We start from the raw sequence: 23,257 nt of genomic DNA on the forward strand, positions 1-23,257 counted from the left end.
GCTCTGTTTGCTTAGAAGATACGGATGCTCCTCTAAAAAATGGCGCTCGGCATACTTAAAAGCACAAAAGCACGTATTGATTTTTTGATTGTTTGCTTTTCTTAGCGAGCGCCCTCTCTCTCTGAAATTCTCTACTCCTGACGGCGCTCCTTTGAAGAGAAGATATATTTGCATTCTTTTAATTGTGAGAAAAAACTGTCATCTCTGTCTTGTCATGGAGCACAGTTTAAACTTTTGACTAAAGGGTGTTATTTCATGTCTAGAGGGCTCTAATAATGTTAACAGTGTGGGAGAGTTTATAAGGGCTTAAAATATATAAAAATAACCATACAAACATATGGTTTCTACTTCGCGGATTTTCATGTATCGCAGGGGGTTCTGGAACGCAACCCCCGCGATCGAGGAGGGATTACTGTAAATACTGTGGAAAAAAAAATATGACAGCCAGTCAGATAAAGTTTTTGGGGAACCTGTAAAGGACACATGATGCCTCAGTAGGGCTTGAATAGCAGCGTTGGAGTGACTTTTAATTTGATACTTTTATTTTGGGTGTCTTTGGTTTGCATAATTAATTGTGCAGTTTTGCCGGGAATAGGAAAAGAAAATGGCGATATATGGGGTTAACTAACAAGCACATCGCTGAAAAGTGAATGAGGTATTGTTTTTTTCTGGGTTATATGTAAAACAAAGGTTACGAATGTTTATTTTAAGTTATTTACATGCTTTTTATCTTGTACTTTGCCTTTTATAGCTCTTACGGTGTGTTTATGAAAAAAGGTCACGGAAACGATAATAAAATTCATAAACCATCAGTTTGAGAGTTGACCATCATTCAGCCGGGGTCGCTACACCACCCCATATAATGTCCAACAGACAGGTCAAAATAAATGCTGAAACAAGCAGGTTCAACGAAAAACACATAACATAACATAAAACGGGGGGTATTTATACAGAAACAGAAATGGCTACAGGAAATTAAAGGGGGGAAGTGACGTCTTGTTCTTGACTTCTGAGTGACGTCATCATCAAGGGCTGGAAAATACTCTAGGGCCATTTTGGCTCCGCGATACGTTGTTTATTTTTCTTCCATGTTTCTGCGGAGAAAGAAAGAGAAAGGTCAGTATCCTTTTTTAACCCTCTGTCTCTTGACTGTCTACTTGCCGCGGGTTTTGTTGACTGTCTCCTAATCGCGCATGCGTAACAATACATTTATACATACATATTATTACATATATACATAAATATTACATTTTTAGGTCTACAGTAGGATGACATACTGTATATATATATATATATATATATATATATATATATATATATATATATATATATATGTGCTCTTGTTCTTCTTTTTCACCTTTTCCCACTACTTTGTGTTGTTGATGGGCTTGTTCAACCTTCTCCATGCAGCTCGGTTCTATACCTTCTACACCACCTTCTTTTACTTTATCCATCCACCTCAGCTTTGGCCTTGCTCACTTTCTCTTCACCTATACTTTCATTCCAATCACTCTTCTGCCAACATATTCATTGTCTTAACTCACAACATGTCCATACCACTTCAATCTAATTTCCTGTACTTTCTTAGATATCTCTCATACCTTTGTTGTACCTCTGATTGTATACTGTATATATATACATATATATATATATACAGTGGGGCAAAAAAGTATTTAGTCAGCCACCAATTGTGCAAGTTCTCCCACTTAAAAAGATGAGAGAGGCCTGTAATTTTCATCATAGGTATACCTCAACTATGAGAGACAAAATGAGAAAAATAAATCCAGAAAATCACATTGTCTGATTTTTAAAGAATTTATTTGCAAATTATGGTGGGAAATAAGTATTTGGTCACTTACAAACAAGCAAGATTTCTGGCTCTCACAGACCTGTAACTTCTTCTGTAAGAGGCTCCTCTGTCCACTCGTTACCTGTATTAATGGCACCTGTTTGAACTCGTTATCAATATAAAAGAGTCATACTCCAAACTCCACTATGGCCAAGACCAAAGAGCTGTCAAAGGACACCAGAAACAAAATTGTAGACCTGCACCAGGCTGGGAAGACTGAATCTGCAATAGGTAAGCAGCTTGGTGTGAAGAAATCAACTGTGGGAGCAATTATTAGAAAATGGAAGACATACAAGACCACTGAGAATCTCCCTCGATCTGGAGCTCCATGCAAGATCTCACCCGGTGGGGTCAAAATGATCACAAGAACGGTGAGCAAAAATCCCAGAACCACACGGGGGGACCTAGTGAATGGCCTACAGATTGCTGGGACCAAAGTAAAAAAGGCTACAATCAGTAACACACTACGCCACCAGTGACTCAAATCTTGCAGTGCCAGTCGTGTCCCACTGCTTAAGCCAGAACATGTGCAGGCCCATCTGAAGTTTGCTATAGAGCATTTGGATGATCCAGAAGAGGACTGGGAGAATGTCATATGGTCAGATAAAACCAAAATAGAACTTTTTGGTAAAAATCCTACTCATCGTGTTTGGAGGAGAAAGAATGCTGAGTTGCATCCAAAGAACACCATGCCTAGTGTAAATGTATGGGGATGGAAAACCATGCTTTGGGGCTGTTTTTCTGCAAAGGGACCAGGACGACTGATCCGTGTAAAGGAAAGAATGAATGGGGCCATGTATCGTCAGATTTTGAGTGAAAACCTCAGGGCATTGAAGATGAAACGTGGCTGGGTCTTTCAGCATGACAATGATCCCAAACACACCACCCAGGTAACGAAGGAGTGGCTTCGTAAGAAGCATTTCAAGGTCCTGGAGTGGCCTAGCCAGTCTCCAGATCTCAACCCCATAGAAAATCTTTGGAGGGAGTTGAAAGCCCATGTTGCCAGGCAACAGCCCCAAAACATCACTGCTCTAGAGGAGATCTGCATGGAGGAATGGGCCAAAATACCAGTAACAGTGTGTGAAAAGCGTGTGAAGACTTACAGAAAACGTTGACCTCTGTCATTGTCAACAAAGGGTATATAACAAAGTATTGAGATGAACTTTTGTTATTGACCAAATACTTTTTTCCACCATAATTTGCAAATAATTTCTTCAAAAATCAGACAATGTGATTTTCAGAATTTTTTTTTTCTCTCATAGTTGACGTATACCTATGATGAAAATTACAGGCCTCTCTCATCTTTTTAAGTGGGAGAATATATATATATATATATATCTCAAAATAAAAGGCAACACACAGAAAAAGATTTGAGGTACCAGTGATTGAGGCCTGTGTAATTTTCAAAAGAAGAAAAAAGATCAATTGTAACAAAAGTGAGGATTTTTTGACAACTTTTCAGACAGCAGTATTAATCACAGAAGTAGAGATAAGCTGTGGCCCTTAAGGTTTCCAGATTGGCTACAAACAAAAGCGTAAGTATCATTATGGGTATTTGACTTTTGGAATCTTTGGTTTGCAGATTAAAAAGGAGAAGCACTGAAGGACAGTGCCCCCTCTTGACTCAGAGTGGAATAATGGATAATCATTATGCCAGCCTTGCCCTACGCACATGTGTAAGGCTATAATTATTTATTTATATATAAATAAATTACACTTTCCTAAATATGTGCATTGCATGACTTTGCAGCTCTTAAATTGAACCATTTTGTTTATATAACTGGCCCTATGACAGATATGTATCCTTTCCTGGTTTAATTCCAGCCTTTTCCCCAATGCCTTTGGGATGGGGTCCAACCTCTCATGACTTGGAATTGAATTAAGAGGATTTGAAAATGTTATGTTATTAAGGGCCATTGCATTAAAAGTGTTTTACTTCTGGAGTTACTTTTCAATTGTAGTTTTTACATTAACCTTCACTTACAGTTTTCATCTATATTCATGCTTGGAGTTTTAAGATGATTCCACTATAGGCAGTGAGTTATTTAATTACATGTCAATAGATATCGCTGAACAAAAAGCATAATGGAGAATTCAAGCCAAACTCTTACTCATATTGCTTCATCCCAGGCTTCCTTATAAAACAATTTATCAGCTCAACATAACACTAAATGATGGACATTAACAGTAAGAAAGGAAGTCAGTAGAGTTCAGGTTACAGCATAGAATCCTTAATAATTTTTCTCTATTAGTTTTGGAAAGGAAATTATATGTTTTATATTCCATAGTATAACATACTGTGTCAACAATTTATCCAGACATTCCCCTGTACAGTATGGTTAGAAACAGGATCATTCCTCTGCACACCTAGAATTACATAAGTGATAGTGGCAGGGTTGGAAGTAGAAAAGAGGTTTTTAAGAGATTTATGGTTGCTGATAGCATACTGGGTGTGTTGGGGTATCCCACTGTAAGTGTTCTGCTCAATCTGTTGCATTATACTGTTTGATGGCCAAAATCATGAATCAACAAGCTATTATATTTTCATTTTTTAAATGTTTCTTATAAATAATGTTATTACAGTACATTTTAATAAGTGAACTAGAGATATTGCAAAAAGAGAAAAGTAAAAGTGTTTTGCTGTTCCTTCAGGATAGGTTATTGCAGTAGGTTATGCATAGAGAAATGAGAAGGGCCTTCTTGAGAAGTTGGTCATGACAAAGTGGATGGAAGTTAAAGAGTTAACCAATTCAGCATCATCAATGGTCTTTGTGATCTGGCAACTAAAGTAACCATTCCTTTTAAACATATAAAGATATAAAAATATACCTAAGTGAGTGCATCAAAAATGTTTATCTAGAACAGGGCTGGGCTCAAGGGATGGCATAGGCATGAGCAGCCTATGGGCTCCTTGAAGAAATCCTTCTATATAAAAGCGGTCGGGTGTCCTTCCGTCCCGTGAGTGCTACGCAGGTGCGGAGGTTCACACACGCCCGTCCATTCTGCAATGCACGATGGGATTTGTAGTTTCGTTTTTCCAGGTAAAAGATGATTTTCTACTCCAGACTGTGCGATATCTTCTTCTTCTTTCTTACTATATAAAAGCGGTCGGGATTGTCCTCCTGTCCCGTGAGTGGAAAGCGTAGCGGTATTCCGCTTATCTCAGACTTATTACTTGCAGCTTGCGGTATGAAGTGACATGATGTGAGCAGAGTTCTGGTGCTCCCATCGTTCCCTTTCTTTTGTGCACGATGTGCTGGAAAAATAGACACAATTATGTCTAAAAAGGGTGACCTCAAAAGGGTGACCTCAATATAGAAAAAAAGTTAAAATTTCATCACAAAAATAACAGAAACTATGAGTATTAAAGTAATACCGCTCAAATGCAATATAACCAAATTAATGAGTTTGTATAAAATATCAAATTGATCTACATATTGAATTGCCTTAAGAAGTGGTCAGCTTAAAAGTCAGTCGCCTTAAAAGGCGGGTGAGCCTAGTATCTAATATTCTGCCCCTGTGAGGTGCTCTTAGCAAGATGATGTCACAGTTGGAAGGAGTAAGCATAAGTTGCCATATGGTGTCATACAAAAATAATTAAATAAGCCAAGTTTCTACCATGCAAATAGAGACAATCTACACAGCTGAAGTGTGTATGGTTTTAGTTTCTTCCTTGCCATTGTCTTTTAACATTTGAAGAATATAAGTTGGTGCATGGCTGATTCAGTAATATCAATGTCAGGTTGGCAGCAGCATCCCTGAAGGTAGGGTTCAGGAATGGTATTGTGAAGAAATTTAATATACTTTCTGCTAGTAAATATTCCCATTTTACTTTCTTTGATTGAAAGAAGATAATAATAATCTGAGCAAAGTTTTAAATCTTACTGTACATGGCATGCTGGAAATTAAACTGTTATTCTATGATAGTTGTTTGCTGGACAACTTATTAAAAGAATATACTCTTTCATGTTGTTTTTATTAAATAGAAGTTAATTGTCTAACTTATTACTTGTTTCCAAAGGTGCTCCTGTAACCTTTGTCTGCTCCAGAAACAAAGGCATTAGAGGGGTTACTAAATTATCAAAACTCTGATGATCAAATCCTCCTGTAATTCTTTAAATTTACAGAATTATTAAGAATAATTACTCTTTTTAATTGACGGCCTAACTTCGTAAAGTTTGAAAATAAACCTTTATCGAGAAAATCAATATAAGGCTTGCATACGGTTACATTCACATCAGGAAGCAAAATGAATTGAAACGGAATTTGCTAAGAACATAGAGAATACAAATATGGAATGATTTCCTATAGCTGACATGCCTATACTTTTTAAATCTGTTGTGAATGACAAGTTTAGGTAGTTTGTGACAGTTTATATAAATGAAGTATTGATTTTCTCTTCTGATACCGAAACTTACTTTGGGGTTAAGGTGAGTGAAAACAAACAATTTGGATGCTTAACTAGAACACTTTGAAATACATAAGGTTTCATTATTGTTTTTGGGATACAAATTAACCAGCAAGGATTTAGTCATTTATTTGATGAAGTTACTGGTGGTACTCTGTTAAGTCCTGTATTTAGTTAAATTTGGTAATCTTTTATATCTGTTAAAAAAGACCAAAATTTACAGGATTTGCAAGCTATTTCAAAAATGAACTTCACTACACTTCCTGATATTGGAGACCCTGTTCACCTCAGCACCTGTTTTGCATTACTCCAATCCAACTCATTTCTTTAAGGTAAAGGTGAATAGGCTGGACTTTGATACAAGTGCCATATAAATCCAAAGGTATCCGAAAAACATACTCATTGGCATTCTTATTTTTTGAAGAAACTATTGCTTACTTAAAAAATATTATTATATGGGTAACAGAGGTGGTGATGCCAATCAAAGGGATGCAACAAACATTTCTAATCATGCCAGACCAGGAAATGTGCCTTGCATGAATTCCAAACAAGCACAAATGCAGTTCAGCTGATTTTTCATTTACACATCTCAACTGATTTTAACATTTCATTCTACATAGTACTTCCATAACAAAGTCAGAGTCCAATCCTAATTCTCCTTCTTTTCTATTTCTTCTAAGCCCTTTATCTGTCTTTAATTATTTCTAATCTGAATTACTGTAACTGCCCTTTCAAAGGTCAACTGTCACCAAGTATCAACAAATTAAAAATCCAAGTGCTAGAGCCCTGACTTAAACAAATGTAGTTATTACATTTCATTTTACCTGGCTCAGTTGGGCTGTCTTTCTTTCAGATACAGAATCAATAACTTTCTGTGATTAAGTTTCAAAGGTGACTGCATCAACAATGAGGAATACCTGTATGCATTCTTTATCCTGTATTGACTCATAAGATTTTTTGACACAATATTTTTGCTGAAATATATTTTGTTGAAAGGTTTTGCTACAAATCCTCTAGGTGAATGTTTTTATTTTCAGTGAACTTTTTTCTGTAATACTCTCTACCTTGATCTCTTCTTTGTGACATTCCAGTAATTGCAACAAAAACAAATTAAGGTTAAAGTCCTACCTCTTCATCCTTCCTTTGAGGAAAATCTTTCCCTGATTTAAACATTAAATTTCTAATTCTGCAATGGGATGGCATCCTGTCCAGGGATTGCTCCTGCCTAATTGCCAGTTCATGGGAAATAGGCTCTAGCCTTCCCACTACGCTGCTATGGGCTTAGAAATTGGACAAATAGATGCATCATCGCTAGGTGCCATTAGTTTTTCATTTTTGAAAGTTCTGTGTTCCTTACATGTTTTCTATTTTCCATTAACACTTAATTTTTGTTCCAAATACTGTTATCGTTTATGTTTTTATTGCCCCCATTAGTTTCTTCTGTTTGATACAGTATTGCAATTGTATTTACTCTATAGTTTCTTGACAGTGTCTGGCTTGTTATTTCTTTTAATATTTAAGTAGATAGTTGTTGCATAGGGACAGTTTTTATGCTCACTTTTTCATTGAAGGGGTCATAGCTACTAGTCAATATATTGTTCATCTATAAAAGACAACAGTCTCTGGTTCTAAATCAGGGGGACTCATCTCCAACCCTGAAGGTCCACATTGGCTGCATGGTTACTGTTTTGTAATAACGCCCAGCAGATAATGAAACCTGGTATATAATTATATGGCTTGTTAGTGCTTTTATTCTTTCAAGACAAATCTTTATCACGTACCTCTTGGTATTTCCGTTCTATCTCATTATTTCAAAACATTGTATTAATAAAGATAATTTATAACACAATTTTAAATGGAAGCATGTTAGCTGTGGACCTCAGGGATCAGAGCCAAATACTCCTGATCTAGATGTCCCTAAGTGCAAATGTCCTTGTTTTTTTTAGTAGTTAACTTTGAACTTTTTTCTTTATTTTGTGTATATTTTTTCAGTTGTGTCATTTGGTGCCAATCTCATCATCAAGAAGCACTGTTACAAGGCCTTTCCTATAAAATGTTGTGACAGGGGCTTGGCGTCCTTACCCAGCCGGGACGCCTCTGCACACTACCTGTATATTCAGGGGGAGCAGCCATAGACATTGCAATACCTCCCCCTGAACGTTAGTTGGCCGCCTCCATGGGGTAGAACAGTGCCTCAGGTTCCCGCAGGGCATCCTGGAATTGGAGTTGGGTGCAGCCCTGTTGGGTCCCACAGGTACCACCAGGGGGCGCTGTATTTGGGACTCCTGAGCCCGTGTGGGCAACCAATTCGTCACACCCGGAAGTGCAACCGGAAATCAGGGATCAAACAACTGGAGCACTTTCGGGTGAACTAGCGACCACCACTCTGGGGCCAGACTCGGGTGGGAGGAAGATGAAGCTTGGTGAGGAGTGATGGAGAAAGAAGAAGAGACATTTGTGTTTATTGTGCGCTTGGGACTGTGTTGTGTCTGTGGGTATGGGGAAGATATAGCCAACAGATGAAGAAAATAAAAGTTTATTTAATTTTACACTTGTCTCCTGTGTCAAATCTGTGTCGGGTTGGGTGTTATATAGAGCCTTTCTTACAATGTGTATAATAAATGCTTTGCGTACAGTAGGTCACATGTTCTTATACACTCACCTAAAGGATTATTAGGAACACCTGTTCAATTTCTCATTAATGCAATTATCTAATCAACCAATCACATGGCAGTTGCTTCAATGCATTTAGGGGTGTGGTCCTGGTCAAGACAATCTCCTGAACTCCAAACTGAATGTCAGAATGGGAAAGAAAGGTGATTTAAGCAATTTTGAGCGTGGCATGGTTGTTGGTGCCAGACGGGCCGGTCTGAGTATTTCACAATCTGCTCAGTTACTAGGATTTTCATGCACAACCATTTCTAGGGTTTACAAAGAATGGTGTGAAAAGGGAAAAACATCCAGTATGCGGCAGTCCTGTGGGCGAAAATGCCTTGTTGATGCTAGAGGTCAGAGGAGAATGGGCCGACTGATTCAAGCTGATAGAAGAGCAACTTTGACTGAAATAACCACTCGTTACAACCGAGGTATGCAGCAAAGCATTTGTGAAGCCACAACACGCACAACCTTGAGGCAGATGGGCTACAACAGCAGAAGACCCCACCGGGTACCACTCATCTCCACTACAAATAGGAAAAAGAGGCTACAATTTGCACAAACTCACCATAATTGGACAGTTGAAGACTGGAAAAATGTTGCCTGGTCTGATGAGTCTCGATTTCTGTTGAGACATTCAAATGGTAGAGTCAGAATTTGGCGTAAACAGAATGAGAACATGGATCCATCATGCCTTGTTACCACTGTGCAGGCTGGTGGTGGTGGTGTAATGGTGTGGGGGATGTTTTCTTGGCACACTTTAGGCCCCTTAGTGCCAATTGGGCATCGTTTAAATGCCTAGGGACTACCTGAGCATTGTTTCTGACCATGTCCATCCCTTCATGACCACCATGTACCCATCCTCTGATGGCTACTTCCAGCAGGATAATGCACCATGCCACAAAGCTCGAATCATTTCAAATTGGTTTCTTGAACATGACAATGAGTTCACTGGCATAATTAATTAGTGTTAACTGGAGTTGCCTCAAAATAAAAGGGTGGTTAGCTTCAGAAGGGGAGACGAGAAAGACAATGAAACATAAGATACTGCAAAGAAAGAAAAGATTAATCAAGGAATATTTGGTTGAAGGTACTCTTGTTAGAAAGGTCAGCACTGACCACATCTTATCTGCTGAGCTGTGTATCAAAGGAGGACCAGTGGCTGAAACGTTCCAGGAGACATCAGGTTGTAATTGTGTCGATCAACAAAGAGTTACTGAGCAGAGTTGCATAGGGAACAGTGATTTGTTAGAACTGAGAGATAGGAGGTATTCAAAGCATAGTAGAATGATTGAATAGGCAAGAAGATGAGGAAACTGCAGTGGCTGATTAAGGCGGGCTACATGAAGGTGGTGGAACCGGTGTACCAGAGAGTATTTACATTTACTTATTTGGCTGATGCCATTATCCAAGGTGGTTTACAACATTTACAATACAATTGGTTACACTTCTTTTTGGTTTTCCAGTTGGAGCACAGGCAGGTCAAATGACTTGATCAGGGTAACACAGTGTCAGTAGTGGAATTTGAACCCACAACGTCAGGGTTTGAAGTCCGAATTTTAACCACTGCACCACACTGCCTACAGAAAGATATGTCCCTGGGTCCTGAGAGGAGAAAAATGAAAATATGGATGGACTGTCTGTTTTTTAAAAAATATTTATTTATTTTATTTACAGAGCACCCAAGACAACTGTATTTTATGGGTGGAATTTTTTAAAGAATCATTATTTATTGAAGAATAGTTTGAACCATGTTATTTGCTTGTGATAAACTTCTGTTACACTTTTGACAAAAAGTTTTGCCTGTCTTCTCACTTGCCTCGGCTCATGTCGGTTTTTGACTTTTGATGTCCCAGTGGAAGTTTTTACCAATGGCTGTGGGCACTGGGGCATTACAGACACATCTTCATATGCTACAGTTTAACATGGATCTTTTTCTTTTTTTTAGTTTTTTTTTTTTTTTTTGTTTAAGCAAAGCTTTGTTAACTAATTTATTTGCAGTTAACTTTTAAATCTTTCAGATTTAAAGAAATTGCCCGTTTTGAACTTGTTTTGATTTGTTCAATATTTGTTCAATATAATTTCTTTCTTATTAAATTTAGCTGTAGCTAAAGTTTTATTTGACCTTTATGCATTTATTTTGTGGCAAATCTTAACACTATGCTCCATAAAAGAGAACAAACATATGTTTTTTTTTGTATGTGGCAAAATGTAGAGTTAATAGATAAAGAATAGACATTGTTAAAGTTTAAAGGGAATGGAAATGAATACAAAATAAAGGAAAAATTAATCAGAAAGAAACATTCCTGCTAAGAAAGAAAAAAGTACATGTGAAATCTAAAACTATATCAGGAACAGAGATTGTCTTTGGTATTTTAGTTGTAATTTTGGAATGGTTCTGTTTAAGAGTTGGAAAATATTTTTTTAAACACTGAAAGAAATCAGGCTTTGAGGTTCTTTACTCTGAAGACTAAATACAAAGCTAATCACTATGCAATAGCTTTAAGGGTCCAAAAGACTTTTTTCTTAGATTCCTTTCAGTGTGGAACTCCATTAATGACAGTGAAGGACAGATTTTGAAAAGAATACCTATAGAATAACGATAGTAAAACATGTCATTAATTTGAGATCAAAATGAGGTAAGTTAGAAGAAACAACTGAACTTTGCACAACAGCTTAAGAGTTTTATCTTGGTCCTTCCTAGCCAGATGGAAACAAATGTCTCAGCTTTTTCTTATAACCTTCTTCTGAAAATCAAGACATATGATTTTCATAACTTTTAAATTCGATTTTTCCATATGAATATGTTTTCAATCTGCTAATTATCTTTTTAGTATTTTGTTGCAAATGCACAGTATTCTGTATGTCCTATGTTATTTTGTTTTACGGTGTCCCTGAAGTTGGACATTACTGTTTGGATACAGCTTTGAGTACTATTTGTTAATTTGCTTGATTCTCTCAATTTGTGCTAATAAGATCCATCTTAGCAGCACTTTCTTGAGTCTCTAACTCACAGTTTAGATCATAACCTTTCTGCATAATAATCACTCATTTACTGGGACCTTCCTACAGCAATATCTATTCTGCCCTCGTACATCTAGCCATCTAGTGATTTGTAACCTGATCTAAATTAAACTTCAGTTCACTATTCATACTTTTACTCTGTTCCAGATTTATGCTTATTACCTGAAAGTACACCAGGCACATTTTAATGGTTTCTCATCTACATTACATCATATTCTGCCAATATCATTGTTTCTCATTAATCTATTTAAACTATTTTATTCCACACAGAATCAACCATAGCTGTATGCAGACCAACTGCAACTGCAATTCAAGAGGTCACATATCAGCATATGCATAACGCTTATTGATGTAATAAAATTTTCATTAACAAAAGTCACGGTAGCTACTCATCTAATGAGGGGCTGCTAACAGCTTGCAGAAGGCCCCACCTTTTGTAAATGAGTGTATGCAAAACTGCTTTATGCTAAATTAAACAATGGAGACAGTCGTGAAAATTATTAGAACACAGCAGTGCCTGGTGACATAGATTTTATGTATAACACAAGTACTGTCCAGTTTTTGGCCACCAAATTAAACAGTATATTGTGCCAAAGGTTTAATGATTTGGCCAAGCAGAAAACTCATTTTACAGTTTTAGGTCTCTTATATTATGTATACCCAGCTTTTGGCAAAGAATAATTTTTATCCTTCTGACATTCTATTATAATGCATTTGTGCATCTGCAGCACAAATATTCCGCACTTGTTCATTTTTATTCTGCTTAATTCAGTTCAATTTTGTGGGGGCTGATGTCTACCTGACAACAAAGCACACAAGGCAGGAATCAACTCTGGAGCGTTCAAATAATTCTTACAGTGGATGTGATGTGTATGAAACATAAAAAGTTGTTAAATATTGATTTTAGGTGGAAGAGAGGTGAAAAAAGAGTACAGGCTTGGTGGAATGGGTGCAGAAGAGAGTCAGGAGTGATTTGTGACAGACGGGTATTAGCAAGAGTGAAAGGGAAGGTCTACAGGGCAGTAATGAGACCAGCTATGTTAAATGGGTTGGAGACTGGAGGTGGCAGAGTTAAAGATGTTAAGATTTGCATTGGGTGTGACGATGATGGACAGGATTAGACATGAGTACATAAGCGGGTCTGTTCAAGTTGGAAGGTTGGGAGACAAAGTCAGAGAGGTGAGATTGTGTTGGTTTGGACATGTGCAGAAGAGAGATGCTGGGTAAATTGGGAAAAGGATGTTAACGATAGAGCTGCCAGGAAAAAGGAAAAGAGAAAGGCCTAAGAAATGTTTTATGGATGTGGTTGAGAGAGGACATGCAGGTTGTGGAGGTTGGCCAGCCGTTTATCCTGGCCAATACTCCCAAGCCGCCAGGTGGAGCCCTCCTTGCAGCATGGAGGTCCCCAGAAGACCAGCAGGGCATCATGGAAATGGAGTTTTTATGCACATCCCTGCTGGATGCCATGTGGGCCACTAGGGGATGCTGCAGGGAGGAGTAATGAATATTTTCCCTATGCCCCGGAAGCACATGTGGACAAGAGGAATGATGTGCTTCCGGGGTGAAGAAAAGAACTTGTACCTGACCCGGAAGTGATTGAGAGTCACATGGACTGGGGATTAGGAACACTTCCGGGTCAGGAGATATAAAAGGACTGTGGGAGCTTCCAGACGGAGAGCTGAGCTGGGTGGAAGGGTGGCAATGCGTCTGGGAGTTGGAGGATTGGTTTATTGTTAGTTATTGTGATTTATATGAGTATTGTGGTGGAGAGTGTGCTTTGTGTACTGTGGAAGTTTAAAAAAAGTCATTATTGGGAATTTTACCTGGTGTCTGGAGTCGTGGACAGGGGTTCAAGGGAGTGAGAGCGCCCCCTATCTACCACAGTGGTGTAGTCGGCAGGATACTCAAGTATCTATAGCGGAGGACCTGAATCAAACATTTCTGTGGAGTCAGGAATCACCACAGTATTGCCAAAACCTGAAAATTCCGAGTCCAAAATGGGGAAGAGGAAGGGCAAACAGAGTGACAACGCCAGCGGGATCGCCTTAGGTGCAATAGCTGACACTCGGGAGGAGTCAAGCAGCAGCCTTACAAGTCCGAAGAAACCTCCAGGATTCAACGATCGCTCTGAGGTACGTGCCGTGGGAACGTTAATAACAATCCATTTATTATTACTCACTTTGTCCTATGCATGTACCTCGGAGATGACCACCTGGAGGCTCCGAGGGAAAAAGGAGACTGCCCCAAAGACGACGGCCTGCTCCTGTCGAAGCCAGAGCGCCTAGGAATCGACTTCCGCATGACGGTAGCCGAGGAGGGACACGGCAACAAACCCGCTGCTTTCTGGGAAGGAGGAGGTCCACTTCCCGCTGTTTGCGCCTTCGAGCCCAAAGGAACAGACTCGGACATTCCGAAGGGGAAGGGGGAGGCGAGCGAGGCACCGCTCACCCCACGAGAAGGTAAGGAGGGTCGGGAAATGGCTGATTGGGATGTCACAAAAATATTAAAGACAGACCGCAGTTCGCCGAAGAAGGCAACCCGACCCTCAGAACTCCAAATCCCAGAAGCCTCCGCGGGACCTGTCAGAGCACGTGCCAGAAGCGGATGTGCTCATTGGCTCCTGGTCGGCAGGTAAGACGAACAAGGAAGCAAGTCTCCTGCTAACCGAAGTAAATAATATTAACGTACGGGAGCTTGAAAAGCTGATCGAGCCCATACTTAGTTTCTTACAGGTCCTGACGAGTATCGAGAAGATCGTCGGGAAGTTGGAAGCTACTGCCCAAAGCGCCATTAGAGAAGGTGAGGGCTTACGTGTGGCGATTTGGTGGGGAGCCTCCTGAGATGAATGATGCATTAATACAGGTAAGCGAGACCCGTATCGTATATAATAGAGGGACGCGGGGTGATCTGGGCCTGCGTTTAATAAGTAGCGGGTGCCAATACACTGCGTACCCTACAAAGGAGATTGCTACGATGACTGACCGGTCAGAGGAAGGAACGATCGAGCCGGGGCAGCTGAATAGTGCTGGCTCCCGGAGCGAGGCGCTCCTTAAGACGCCGCTACCGGTCATCTGTAAAACTAGAGGGGTGCAGACAGTGAAGAGTCTCTCTTTATCTAATAGAGAGACTCAGACTGTAGACAAGCCCCAGATCAAACAGGAGACTTCTAAAGTAAAACAGGGGTCTCCTGACAAGAAAGGAAAAGGAGAGGCGGCAGGGGTTTCTTTCCCAGCAAGAGAAGGGGCGGCCCTAACGTTTCCCCCTTGTTTTCAGTTCCACAGGGGGAAAATACCAGGAGGACGGAGGAAGTGCTACGGGTGCCGAAGGTTGGACCACATTTGGTGATACTGTCCTTGGAGAGAGGGGGACAAGATATCGAATTGAAATAATATTCCCCCTAGATTCTCCAGGGATCAAGATGCAAAGATTAGTCAAGGCTCAACCGGAATGTCCTCTTGGAGAAAGACTTCCTTCTCGGGGCAGGCCGCTCCGAATGATAATTCGTCGCTGGGAGGGGAATACTGTGAAGGATGGCCGGCCGTTTATCCCGGCCAATACCCCCAAGCCGCCAGGTGGAGCCCTCCTTGCAGCATGAAGGTCCCCAGAAGACCAGCAGGGCATCATGGACAATGGAATTTTTGTGCACATCCCTGATGGATGCCATGGGGTCCACTAGGGGACGCTGCAGGGAGGAGTAATGGATATTTTCCCTATGCCCCGGAAGCACACGTGGACAAGAGGAATGATGTACTTCCGGGGTGAAGAATAGAACTTGTACCTGACCCGGAAGTGATTGAGAGTCACATGGACTGGGGATTAGGAACACTTCCGGGTCAGGAGATATAAAAGGACTGTGGGAGCTTCCAGACGGAGAGCTGAGCTGGGTGGAAGGGTGGCAATGCGTCTGGGAGTTGGAGGATTGGTTTATTGTTAGTTATTGTGATTTATATGAGTATTGTGGTGGAGAGTGTGCTTTGTGCACTGTAGAAGTTTAATAAAGTCATTATTGGGACTTTTACCTGGTGTCTGGAGTCGTGGACAGGGGTTCAAGGGAGCGAGAGCGCCCCCTATCTACCACAAGGTGGTGGGTATAACAAAGCAAGATGCAGAAGACAGGACAATATGGAGGAAGATGATCTGCTGTGGCAACCTCTAATGGGAACAGCCAAAAGAAGAAGAAGAAGAATACAGTAATAGCAATGGGAAGTGGAAAGAGTCTCCTACTACACAAAGACTGCCTAGGTCAGTCTATTATTCCTATCAGTTTATCAGATAAGAAAGAAACCACTTAGGGGAGACAACATGAGAATGATGGTGCCTTTGAAATGGCTACTCATTTCAATCAATATACAGAAAGAAAATATCCACAATTCAACAGTAGCCTCATCAGGTACAAAACTATCCAATATTTCTCTGGAAATCTCCAGTCCAGTAGTTTGCATTTGTATCTCTCAAACCAATATAATACAATTTTGCATGGGAGGACAAAAAAGCTATTCCAACAGCTTTGGTGCAAGACAGGACCCGCATGGATCCAGTATATCACAGGGTTCATAACACAAGTACATAACTTGACTCTGACTCACCATACATGACTTAGTGATGTTTCTGTAGAGTTTTCACCAGGTATAAAGGCTTTAAATTTAGATGGGAATGATCCAATTTTGTCTCTTTTATCACTGTTTGATTTATTGAAGTTCAATGGCTGCACAATAGCATTGTGATTAGCTCTGCTGCTTCACATGTTCAAGAGTCTGGTTTTAAAATTTGTTCAAGCCACTATCTGTATGGAGTTGGTACATTAATCCCAACACCTGAAGATGTACATATTAAGTTAACTCTCAAAACTAAATAAATAAACTGAGGTCAAAAGTGTCTTTGAGTATTGTGCGTAATGGACTTTAGAGCTTTTCAGGGTTGATTCCAGCCATGTTTCCATGCCAGATGGATAAGCAAATAAAAAATCAATACCATATTTGAGATTAACTTTTTAGGTATTGGAAGACTATTTTTTATCACCTATTAATTCTTCTAGCTAAAATGATCTCACTGATGGCTATAGAAGCATGAAACTATTTCCTTTGACACTCTCAGTGTTTCTCAAATGCCAGCAAATACAGATAGCAGTTTTTCAGTTTTTTCCAAGGTGACATTCTTGGCCTTGGTGTCAATTGCTTTCTGTTTTGATGTGGTAAGAAAGTGCAAGCATGAGATAAATGAAGGAAAAACGTTTACATTGCCAACAGAGCTGGCGTGTAGCACTTTACATCTGCATCAAATAAGTTTTGTGGTGTACTGTGTGCCAAAAGCAGTTTTATTGAATGGCTTCAAAAACACTTATTCTCGTGGAATTTTTTTTTCATGAAACTGTAATGAGTTTTGCCCTTAATGAGAGGCAAACTGACTGCTGAATTAGAATGCTTCCAGCTGGAGAAAACCTTTTGCATTTTGTATTTATGCAGAAAAATCAACATAACGCTTATGATAATGCATTAAATTTGTTACAGTCTTTTTCACTGGTACACAGGTGACTGCCTAATACACCATGCAAAAATCATGTCAGTTGTAATAAAAGTATTTCTACCCTGTAATTTGTATGTCAAAATAAAAAAGAGCAGATATTTTTGTGTGAAATATACTGCTATAAAAACAGTGAAGTAAAAGAGCTGGAAATCTGTATTTGCCTAAAGCCATTTAAGTGGTTTCTCATTTAAGAATTAAATTAGTTTTGTTTATATTTTGTAATTGTCATTTTGAAAAGGAACAAGGAACAAATACTCACAGCACACTCATAGGTTAAGCCATAAACCACTGTTGTATTCTTCTAAACAAAACTGGGCTGCATAAACCTTTTAAAAAGTTTTATTTTTTCAGATAATTCAGTAGTTTCCTCCCACAATCCAAAGACATGCAAGGGAGGCCCTAGTGTGTGCTTGGTGTTTGTGTGTGTCCTGTGGTGGGTTGGCACCCTGCCCAGAATTGGTTCCTGCCTTGTGCCCTGTGTTGGCTGGGATTGGCTCCAGCAGACCCCCGTGACCCTGTATTTGGATTCAGCGGGTTGGAAAATGGATGGATGGATAATTCAGTAATTCTACCAAGTTATGAAGACACATAAGTACATTTACAGAACTAACATATGTGGAGCAGGGACAATGGTAAATGTACTATACATTGAATTGCTGTCCAGAACTGCTTATTTATCCATCCATTTTTTAAGCCTACTTTTTTTGCATTGCTATGACTATATTACTATATTACTTAGTGATAGTGAAGTCATTTGCAGCAAGTGTACCCACTATTTTAGCAGGAGGCAACATAACAGCTAACTGGGGCTTTTACTTCAGGTTATGGTTATCTGGAGTGTGTTCAGATTATTAATAGTAAATAGATCAACAAGGATGTGAAACCCTAAGGCAAAAAGTGGCTATAAAGATCCATATTATGTAAAATAAATAACAACATGGAGATCAACTGACAAGGAATACGTGTCCACTCAGATGAAAAAGTTTGAAGTTCTACTGACATTGCATATTCTTTTAAAGCAGATAATTTACATGTTTAATAAGTGCATTGTACTTTTGGGAAACCCTTGTTTGAAATGTGTTTAATATAAAAACATATTATGAGTTTAAACTTAATCCAAATAAATATGAAAGATAAAATTTTGCCATACTATATTTGAGATGAACAAGTTCTAAAATGGGAGCTACTGTAAAACTAATATAAAGAAGTAGTTTTGATGATGATAGAATGGTGGCTGCTGACAGTTACTTACTTAGAGGCATTACTTTCTTGAAATAATTTACTTGCACACATCTGGTTCTTTATATCGACAAGGCCACCATGCTGCTTTGAGACTACTCTGCAATCAGAGGTGATACAGGAAACTAAAAATAGACTAAAACCAAAATAAATGCTTTAGCTGTAAACTGAGTTTAGATTTGAGGAATATTCTCTCAAAGCAATATTTATAAGAGAAATCCTGCCAAGGCTGTTTTTAAAATCTTCAATTCATCTGGTTTAATTTCAGAAAATTACATGTTCATAACCCTAGCAGACCTATGAAAATTAAGCTCAAGGTTTTCCTTGGCCGCCTTCCAGTAGAGCAATTGAAAGGAAGGGTAGGTAAGAAATAACAGGAAAGTGCTGGTATTTTTAACTAAATACAGCTCTGGAGAAAGGTAAATGGACAGCATAAATCTCCCGCACGTGCACAGAGGCCAACAGGCTCAAAGATTACTTGAATGTGGATTTGATTGATTGTTTTAGGTAGCAAAATTCATTACCAATAAAATTACGTAACTCGAGTTTCATAAGAAAATATATCTGTATGGGTGGTAGAAAGTGATGACTGCTGTGCTTTTGAGGAAGTGGTCTAAATGCAAAGAACAGTCACTGTATTACAGATTTTGGTGCAGGATGGTAAAACTTAGGATGAAATGATCTAGAATGCTCTATGCTTCATGACTGGTGGATAACTTATGAACTAGTACAGTATATTGTTGTTACAAATTAATACCCATACAGAAGATAAGTACACAAATATCTTTTATAAACTAATTATTGTTCTGTAATGAACAAAATAAGATATAAGCATGCATACTTTTAAGATGATTACATACTATTAGACCAAGGAATAAACATTTTTTGATGTAATGTTTCATCTGTACAAGAATGCCATTTATTTGCACAACCAACCTAAGTAAGTACTAGTTTGTTTAAAAAAATTCACTATATCAAAGAGAGATTTTGTGATTGTAACTGAAGCAGCAGTATTGGCCAACTGAGCTCATAATATTCTCAACAGATAAACACGCTGTAAATATGTTTGTGTTTATGTGTTTATGTCTCCTCATTTCTTGCACCTTTAGGCAACGAGTTTATAGGTCCTTTATGTCTGCTGTTTAATGCACTGTTATGGTGTAAAGATTTATCACTCAATTTCTTTAAAAAAAATTCCACTCTGTTACTTCTCCATTTATTACAGTGTCATTGTGACCTTGCCTCTCCTGTTTCTTCCACCAGTCACTTACAATATAATCCCTGAACTTTTTGATTTTTTCTCCACAGTGTTATCTCCATTCATTATCACTTTCATTGATTAGTACAGCAACTAACTAGCAGACAGAATAGTTTGCAAATACTTGAGAAGCTCAGAAATTCGGACAGCAAATTCATATAAACTTGTATACAAGTTTTCAAAATTATTTAACTTCAGTTTTATGTATTCAGTTCGGAATTTTTCCTCACTGCAGGTCTATGAGAAAAGCCTAATGAATAATAACTACCCAACATAGTGATGTTATTAGAATTTGATGGGCTTTGGTGTAAAATTATAAATTAGGTCCCCCTCATGTAAAATTAAATTAAATCCATGACCGCCATTAATGAGATGCATCAAGTACACTATATAAGCTACATAAATGGTAAATAGTCAACACTAAACTTTATTTTAGTTGTGGGAATGATAATATCATTAAACTTTTCATTCCAATGTCAAATAGGAAAGCATGATAATAATAAAGCTTTGTGAAATAACAATCATGCAGCCACCATGGGCCCCCACTGCCTAAAGTTGCCCCCTGACCTGAAAGAAGTTTCTTATAAGATGCAGCCAATATAAAGAATATATAAAGGCTTGAGGATAGTTAAGCCTAAAATATAGTCAAATGGCACCAGCCATATGGTATGATAAAGCAAAGAGCTCCTTATATTTACCATACTGACGATACTTGCTTTGTTTAGAAAATAAGAAATGCTGCTGGGGTTCCTTTATACCAATGGCAGTATGTCTACATAATGCCTCACTGAGACTGTAACTGCAAAATCAGATATTTCATTTCTTTATAGTCATTCTGCTGTGTGTTCAGACCTTGTGTGTGTGTGTGTATATAGTAACTACTAGGTGGTGCTGCTGAGCCCCAAAACCCAGACACTAACAGAACATACACAGTCCAATAAAAGTTTTTGTTTATTAAAGATAGTATCTTTAAAAATAAACAAGATCCACTTATATAGTCACCAATAATATACTTTTCCTTTCCCTCATTTCACTCCTCCAGGTTAGTGTCACCTTCTGCCTTTCAACTTAGAGGAGGCTGGACTACTTCTTTCTATATTGGACCCGGGAGTACTTCCAGGCCACAGCACTGAATAGCAGAAGCACTTTTGTGTTATGCGGAAGTCCCATAAAACAGGGAGTTCTTCTCTTTGCAGCGCCCTCTGGCAGCACCCAAGGACGCTGATGGGGTTGTCCCTCAGGACTACGAATCCCATGGATCCCTGCGGGTGTCCATACTGGGTACTCACAAGAGGAGTGCGCAAGAGGGCCCAACAAAACACTGGGTTAAATAAACATTTTTAATCCATAAAGCTCAATTATGACAATTAATACAGCCAATATACAGTTTGAATATTCTGTCTCTCTCTTTTCTCTTTCCTTAACTCCTCCAGTGAGTTTTGCCTGATGCCTCCTCACTCTGACTCCCTGATGAATGGCAGTATGCTCCTTTTAAGCTGACCTGGGAGTACTTCCGATTGCACATCATGACTTGTTGGAGGTACTTCTGGGTCACATGGAAAACAGGGTGGTCTTTCCCCAGCAGTACCCTTTATCGTCACCTAAGGAACTCTGCAGGCATATGCTTCTGGACTCCAATTCCCATGAAGCACTGCGGGTGTCCAAACTGGGTCTATTTGTGAGGAACCCTGCTACCTATTAATTTGGGGGATGAACTGCTCCAAGCCTCCAGGCTGAACCAGCATGATCTTCCTTCCAGCATCCCATCCAGGACGTAAATTATAAATCAGCCAATCTGGCCATCCTTCCATTATCGTTTCCCAGCCAGACAGGAAATCCTTCTTCATCCTGATCACTTATATTGTAAATTTTAATTTTATTTTAATTTTTAATGAGCTTCTGTAAAAAGCTAAACTTCTCCTGGGGCAAATAAAATTCTACATATCTATCTATCTATCTATCTATCTATCTATCTATCTATCTATCTATCTATCTATCTATCTATCTATCTATCTATCTATCTATCTAACGCTTTAGTTTTGAAAAGAAAAAGGAAATACGTTTTGCTATTTGCTACCATGCTATATTGAGGAAGCAAATCTGAAATTTGTATAATTGCTTCCCATTTAGTAAACTTGTAATTTTAAATCTGGGTTTACAGAAAGCTACCAAAGGCTGCAAAATTCTTGTACCTCAGTTTCACCTTTTCTACCACATACTTCTGCGAAACATGTGCAGCTCATTTGTATTCTGTCTCACTTGTTCAGCACAGTCTTAGGTGACCATGTGCATGTCATTATAATACATCTAAAACTGAAAGAGATGATTGAAGTATTGGTTGGAGGGGTTGGGGCTACAGTAGTTTTAAAAATAATAATCCTATAGTAAATCTAATGTTTACAGTCAGTCTCTTGCCTTTGCCTTTCATGCGTTTACTTATACCCAAATTACCAAACACGGGCACATTTCCCTGCCATATGATTTTTTTTTAACTTGAAACAATAAACTTCTTGCTGACTTTGTTCTGCTTTACAGCAACTATAACTGCATCTGTGATATGCAGCATATTATCACTATTTTTTTGTTTATAGGAAAAGAAGATAATTTTTGCACACATAACCAGAACGTGTTGTTTCAGCTGCTGACTGTCACTTCAGAAATAATGCATTGTAATAATAGTTTCTAGACATTGTAATAATAGTTTCTTTCACATAAGTAACCATGGTAACTCTCAATCTTCTACTTTAGTCTTACATAACTTTTAGAATTTGTTAGTCAATACAGATTAGTCCTTTAGTATGTATTTAATTTTTCTGTGCTTTGAACAGGGCAAAATTGTGATGCAGTCGTTAGCACTGCTGCCTAATGGATTTTGAATTCTGCTCATTCAGAATGAGTTGGTAAATTCTTCCATTGCTTGCACTGCATTTTATTCTCACATCCCCAACAGCACGCTTTTGGTGTTTATAACTTGGTGCCATAAGGAGATTTTCATCCCTGTCTGAAGAGTCCTCCCTACCTTTATGGGTGTCATTGGCACTCTTATGAAATAAGATGAGACAACTTACATATGAAGATGCCATGTCAGCATTGAGACAACCCAGGCACTATGGAAGAATATGAAGTCAAAGTTGGTTTATAATAAGGACCAGCATTAATTCTGAACCTGTTTGTATTAAGGATCAGAAATGACAGAAAAGGCCTTCCTTGAGAGGTATGTTTTGTTGATGATTTGGTAATAAGGCAAAGATGAATGAAGAATTACAGCAGAAAGTGCTTAAGTGGTAGGAATCTCAAAATG

General features: G+C 38.7%; 1 long non-coding RNA gene across 2 annotated transcripts in view; it reads right to left on the reverse strand.

The window, feature by feature from the left end:
* Positions 1 to 367: 367 nt before the first annotated feature.
* Positions 368 to 23,257, reverse strand: part of LOC120540117 — an 89,424-nt gene continuing 66,534 nt past the window's right edge. For both annotated transcript variants that reach the window (XR_005635755.1, XR_005635754.1), the window contains one exon: positions 368 to 1,094. This is a non-coding gene — a long non-coding RNA (uncharacterized LOC120540117). The remainder of the gene's footprint in view (positions 1,095 to 23,257) is intronic.

This window comes from Polypterus senegalus, chromosome 1 (assembly GCF_016835505.1).
Source record: "Polypterus senegalus isolate Bchr_013 chromosome 1, ASM1683550v1, whole genome shotgun sequence".
Lineage (NCBI taxonomy): Eukaryota > Metazoa > Chordata > Cladistia > Polypteriformes > Polypteridae > Polypterus > Polypterus senegalus.